This window comes from Marmota marmota, unplaced genomic scaffold, assembly GCF_001458135.2.
Source record: "Marmota marmota marmota unplaced genomic scaffold, marMar, whole genome shotgun sequence".
Lineage (NCBI taxonomy): Eukaryota > Metazoa > Chordata > Mammalia > Rodentia > Sciuridae > Marmota > Marmota marmota.
Genome location: NW_026000005.1, coordinates 27,643,086 through 27,649,798, shown reverse-complemented (window position 1 = coordinate 27,649,798; position 6,713 = coordinate 27,643,086). Strand labels below are relative to the sequence as shown.

At 34.8% G+C, this 6,713-nt stretch overlaps 1 pseudogene; it reads left to right on the top strand.

Annotated features, from left to right (window-relative positions):
• Window positions 1–3,992: 3,992 nt before the first annotated feature.
• The window catches only part of LOC107138379, a 34,858-nt pseudogene continuing 32,137 nt past the window's right edge, over window positions 3,993–6,713 (top strand).

Genomic DNA, 6,713 nt, shown 5'->3' with positions numbered 1-6,713 from the left:
CCATTAAATTAATATTTAATTGACTTCCATTCCTGAAGAATATATCCTTGGCTTCTACAATTTCATGCTTTTTATAGGATAGGGCAGGGAAGAGAAAAGATATCACTCCTTTTCAAGAAATGTCATAACCAAACTTTTCTTCTCATTTTTATCTGGTAAGGAAATCCATTAAAAAAAAAAAAAAAACCTTCCTTAATCTGACAGAGAGCACTGTGCTTTGAGAAGTAATATGCTTCCAGGAAGGGACTTGGGTAAATGGAACCAACATCCAGAAGAGCAGGGTTGCTAAGGGATTAGGTCATAAAGTAGAAAGATAAAGTCTGACTTTGTTCTATCTAATCACTAACTGTGCTATCCATGTTTAGCCACTTGGTTGTCCCACCATTCATTCATAACGGGATCTTCTTAGCTTCACAATTAAATGACCACATTTAAGAACCAAGTTAAGAACAAGGAATAACATAACATGACCAGATGAAATAAGGTTGTATTTAATATCTGTAAAAATCCAAGCTCTGTATGTCTTAGTAATAAAAATGACCTACAGAGCAGGGTGTGACGGTATACACCTGTCATCTCAACTACTTGGAGGCCGGGGCTGGAGGATTGTAAGTTTGAGGTCAGCCTGAGCAATTCAATGAGATTCTGTCTCTAAATAAAAAATTAAAAAGGCTGAGAATGTAGCTCATGTGGTAGAGTACCTAGGGTCAATCTCTAGTACTTCCAAAGAAGGACAAATAAACAAAAACAAAAATAGACAAAACACATAAATGTGCTAATTTGTGTTGGAATTTAGTTTCCACCTTTGTACTTTAAGTCATTGAACAAAGTTTTATTTACTTGCCTGGCTCCCTATTTTATGCTCACCAGTATATTCATACATAGTTCAATATTCTTCCTTTGTAAATAAAGACCTTGCATTAAATTAGATTCAGTCTAAGAAAATGTCTCTGGGCATGAATGTGTTTGCTATATTTGACTGAAGGTCAAAACTGTACAGCCCATTATGTTTCTCTTATTTGTAGTAACTATCAGAAAGCTTGGACTTAATCTCACCACCAGACACTTTTAACTCTCCTCAACCTGTGTGCATTTGATTCATTTTTTTGAGCTCTAGTCTATTTTGGTCTTAAATTTATTTTTCACATTGAATTTCACATTCTAAGCCTTCTCTGGTTCTTTCCAATCAGATATTATATTCCCGGGGGGTGGAGGGAAATACTGGAAAGAGCTGGAAAAACCTCTCACAGAAAAATCACTCTTTTTTTTTCCTACATACCATAAAAAATGCATAGCTTTATGAGTAGAGAAAAATTGAAAGATACCTCTAATGTTTTATAATATGAAGGCACAGGTGTCTTTATTGCCAAAAATAGAGAGCTTGGAATGGGAAATTCTGAAGTTCATTTGATTACTAAAGTTAGAAAGGGCTTATTAATTACTAATGAGATTGAATTAAATAATTTTCACATAATTGGAACCTTACCCCCTCCCCCCTTACCCCCCAGGGGTTTGCCAGAGCACTTGTCTTAAGATGAGGCAAACTATATCCACTTCCTTCCTACATTTGAGAAGAGTTTAAAAGAACATCAGAAGCAGATACAGTGTTAGTTACATGTACTCTCTTCTTTCTTTCAATAGTTTTCTCTTACCATACCCTCCCTCTAACAATCTCTTGTTTATTGTGCAGACTTTTATTACATTCAAGACTGCTTAATTTCAATTGAAGAGAAAATATAAGATAGAATATTTTATACCCAACCTATGAAACATATGGCTATCTTTTTGTCAGTATTTCATTTAAGGAAGTTTTCTAAATGACAAATTTGGAAATGAAATTACCTCTTAAAATGAAGTTGCTTGACTTTATCTCATTTCATAATTGTGTTTTTTTAAAATTTATAGTTAATTGACTCTATTTATACTATTATCAAGACCTATTATTTACTTATTTTTTGTTTTGTGAAACAAATCCAACCAATTTATTTCCATGCTTATTATAAGATATACAATTGAAAAATATGCTGCTTTTTCTTCAATAGTTTAAAAGTTTGTCTCCAGGGCTGAAGATACAATTCAGTGATAGAGCACTTGCCTAGCAAGTATAAGGCCCTGGATTCAATTCCCAATACTGAGGGATGAAAAAAGTCTTTCTAAAACTGAAATTCCAATAACTGTAACATAATGCCTCATAGGAGATTCTACCATAAAAGTGCAACAAAAGAATCCTGAATGATTAATCTACTTTGTACTAATATATGTTTTACTTTACTAAGATTTTTAGCTGTTATTTTTCCAATTACTAATTTAATGATGTATTTCTTTCTTTAGTTTTTAATATTTCTGCAGTTTATCTCTTATCCTGCTATTGATTCATTTACCATATTGACTTGAAATCAGAAACTGTTAATGTTTCTGATTTCTGGGTGCTCTTAAGGATCTGGTAAATGTTCCAAATATTCTGGTCATTCCAAAATTTAAACGACTTTTTGAGTCATACACACAAGCATTTGCATATCATTTAACCTCAAATAGAGGGTTCTATAGATATCAGCTTAAAACTCTGGCTCTCTCACTATATAATTTGTATTTATCAGAAAAATGTCCACTAGACATATAACATTTCATAAGCAATTTGGAAAGGTAGTTTTAAAACGTCCTATGTAATAGTTGATTAGTTTTGTTAAGCTTCCAATTAGTAGAAAGAGCTCTGGAATATAGATTTACTAAGAACACATTACTTCAGTCATAATTTAGCCAACTTGTTTGAATGACAGGGTGGTTCTTTTCACTTCTATGTTGTTATTCAACTTATCTCACTTAATTGCCTGCCAATTAAGGTACCAGAATTTCTCACTAATACTTAATTGCTACCTGGAAGATAAACACTTTCCTGGTTAATTACACTGACATACTGTGAAAGTTCTCTACATTCATGAATATTTTAAAACTTACGTTTCTCCCTGACTGGGCGATTATTCAAAACTTCCATTTTTATATTCAAGAAGTAACAAATTCCTCAGTTCCTGAGAAATTAAGTTGACATTTTATTGCTTTGCTCATTATAGTCAATTACTAAACCATTTACTTTATCTTATTTTTATTATTTCAGTTAAAAATGAGTCTAGTTTTGTCTCACTCATTTAACTTCAGCAACATATACATAGTCTATAACTAAAAATTAATTATTTTGTTATTAATATGTTGTTAGCATATGTAGATTGTTAATGCATCATGTCTGTATTATAGTGCTCTGCTATGTACAGTATGTGAGCTTATTTCCTTAACTTTACAATAATAACAATTTAAAAACACAGGGCAGACTGAATGTGTAAGTATGTGTGTCTGTGGTCACTACTGCTTTAGAGATTCCATAAAACAAGTACAAATGTTTTTATTTATTGTTCTTTAAGTGATACGCTTGAAGGACATGGGGTATACATACATGGGACATGCTTTTGTCCCCTAAATATTCCATTGCTTAGAATATTTTTGACTCCTTCTTGTGATTTGCCTCTATGCTGAGTTTTTAAGTGATGCAGAAATTTGGGCCCTTTATTTTGAATCCACATATCATTCTTTACCCAATACTATAATACCAGTGAGACAACTGACTCTGTCCATAGAGTTTACTCCAACAATATATATTTTTTTTCAAAATCAGGTCCACCCTCACACACTTCATTATTAAGTTACTTATAATGATTTGAAATATACTTCATAAATATGAGAGTTTGTGTTTATGTAGCTTTTGGTTAGAAAGGGAGCTAAACATAGAAGCTAAGAATATGGGAGTCAGGCAGACAGACAAGTTCTCAACTTCTGTGAGCCTCAGTTTCCTCATCTAAGGTATGAAGATATTTCAAGTCAAAGTTGTTAATTAGAAATGCTACCGCATCTCTGCAAATATATCCCATTGGGCTTGGGATGCAGTAAGCACTGAATGAACTGAAGACCCTTCTTTCTCTACATAAGTTTGATGGCTTGTGAACATGGCCCAGGCATTACTTGAATGTCTTCTCAGACACCAGAAAAGTCTGCCCTTGATAGATGCATTCTATGCTTTTGTGGTAGAGCATCATGGGACAAAGAAGACAAGAAGCATTCAGAGAGGGAGATCCAGTAAAGAGGGCTCGGGAGGTTCAGGGGGTAAGGATGGTGTTGGGGAGATGCTCAACACAAGCATTTACAAAGGGCAGCAGGTAGAGAGACTAAAAAGCGAAGCATGTAATGCTATTCATGGGGACTGGTGTGTCTTTTCTGGAGTTCAGGAAAGGATTATTTATTAATTCATTTTTTACTTTGAAAACATTTCTTCTGTGTCTTTTGACAAACATCCCACAACCACCCTACTCCCAGTCCTTGGCAATGGTGGCTCTACTCTCCACTTCTAGGAGTTCAACATGTTTTTAGATTTCCCATTTAATGGGTTCATGCAGTATTTGCCCTTCTGTGCCTGGCTTATTTCAGTTAAAAAAAATAGCATCCTCAGTTTCATCCACATTGTTACAAACCACTGGGATTCTCCCTTTATGAAGGTGGAATAGTATTCCGCTGTGTGTGCACACCATCTTTTCTTCATCTATTCATCTGTTGATGGACATTTAGGATCATACCTCAGCTATTGTGAATGATGCTGCAGTGAACATGGATGCAGATAAGAAGATGGTATTTAAAAAAATAAGTGTCATGAAGCCAAAAATATTTGAAGGAAGCTGGAGCATGAAAACAAGAAAACGTTGAAGAAATAAGTTTTTTTTTAAAAAAATAAATCTTTCCATTCTGAAAAAAGTAAGACACAAAAATGGAACAACTCATAAATTTATTTTTAGAATAGGTCTCACTGGAAAATACAGGTGTAAACTGGGATGTAGAAAGATATAAAAAAATGATTAAAATAGTTGAGGAAATGATTCACTTGTATCATGGGTTGAAGGAGATAGCCGTTTTAAGAGCCCCAGCCTTAATGCAATTTAGGGTGCTTTCCTTTTTTTTTTTGAGTGGAAGACATTTATTTTGACTCCTGGTTTCAGGAGTTTCAGGGTGCCTTCTTTAAGAAAAGAAATAAAAATTATGTTTAAAAACTGTGTATTTATTTTGAGAAAACAAATCAACAAATTAACAGATCAGGAGCCTTAACCTTAAAAATATAATAACACTTTGTGATGCAAGTTTTCCTAAATATTTTAGTTTGATCTTAGTTGATAACTGTTTTAAATAAGAAAAAATTTGTATTATACTTTTCTTAAGAGGGAATGCAAAGGTGCTGGAATGGTAGAAGGAATTTGTTTAATTGGTAACTGTAACTGACAAAACTTATGACTTCAATACATAGATATTTTTATTTGTACAATTTCTGCAAGCTTGTGCTCTACCAAAGAGTTCTGATGAATTTTGTTCTGCAAAACTCCCATTCAACAATGGGAAGATACCAGATATTATTCACAATTATAGAGGTTTCACCATCAAGTATATTAATGACAGGAGAGAGATGCAATTTTGCATGAGACCCCATAGGATCCCTGGCTCTGCCACTTTATATCACAAAACAGGGTGAATCAGCAGCACATTGAGGAGTCAGATTATTCCTGGAAATCTCTGCACACCACAGAAGCTAAAAATAAAGCAACTGAGAACCACAAAAATATATTCCACCAAATTCAAATTCAAAGTATTAGCCAGATCAACTAACTTCACAGCTATTTCCTCAAAATGACTGTGAATATTCTAAAACTACCCAACTACAAAAGGACTTGAGATGATGGGAAAATAAAAGTCTTAAAAAATAACTCTTAATATACCTTGAGTTTGCTGTTCCCTGACTAGGGCCATGGAAAATTCTCCTACATAGGCGAGGCCTTGAAACTCAGAGCTTCATTTTCTTACCTTAAGGGCCAAGCCACAACTAACAGTGAATGTCAAAATTTATAAAGCAATGAAAAACAACTATTATTTTACAAACATGGTTCTTAAACTGGCTTTTAGGCATCCAGATGAGCCACAGTGAACTCACAAGCATGTTACCAAATATTTTAAAATTTCATTTTAAATTAATTTAATATTAAATATTTTAAAATTAATTTAATATTAAAAATATTTAATTTAATATTAAATATGTTAATTCCTTTTGGTAGCCTGATACATTTGTGAAACTGGGTTTTGTGTGTTTGCTGAAATAAAAAGCAAGTACCTTCCAGAAATGGGAATATGAGTGTCCAATCTTATTCAAAGTTTAAGATCATATCCAGGCATAAAAATGTCATTATTCAGGGGCTGGGGCTGTAGCTCAGTGGCCTAGCATGTGTGAGGCACTGGGTTCAATCCTGAGTACCACATTAAAAAAAAAGAACTAAACAAAAGCATGCTGTCTATTTACAACTATAAAAAGAAATTTTTTAAAAAATGCCATTATTCAGTTATTCTGCCTGAGTTCAAAAATAAAATAAAAAGAGAGCCGCCCCCTCCCCCTGCGCTGGCAAGGTAGAGGGAACTGTGACCATCCACAGAGCAGGCCCAGCGGCCTGCTGAGGGGCAGAGCTGCCCCCCACCCCCAGCGCCTGCCAGGTAGGCGGAACGGTGACCACCGGCAGAAAAGGCCCAGTGGCCCACGGCTGAACAGAGCTTCCAATCACTCCTGCAAGGTAGGCGGGCCTGCGACCCACCAGCAGAAGAGGAGCAGCGGCCTGCTGAGAGGCAGAGCCGCCCCCTCCCCC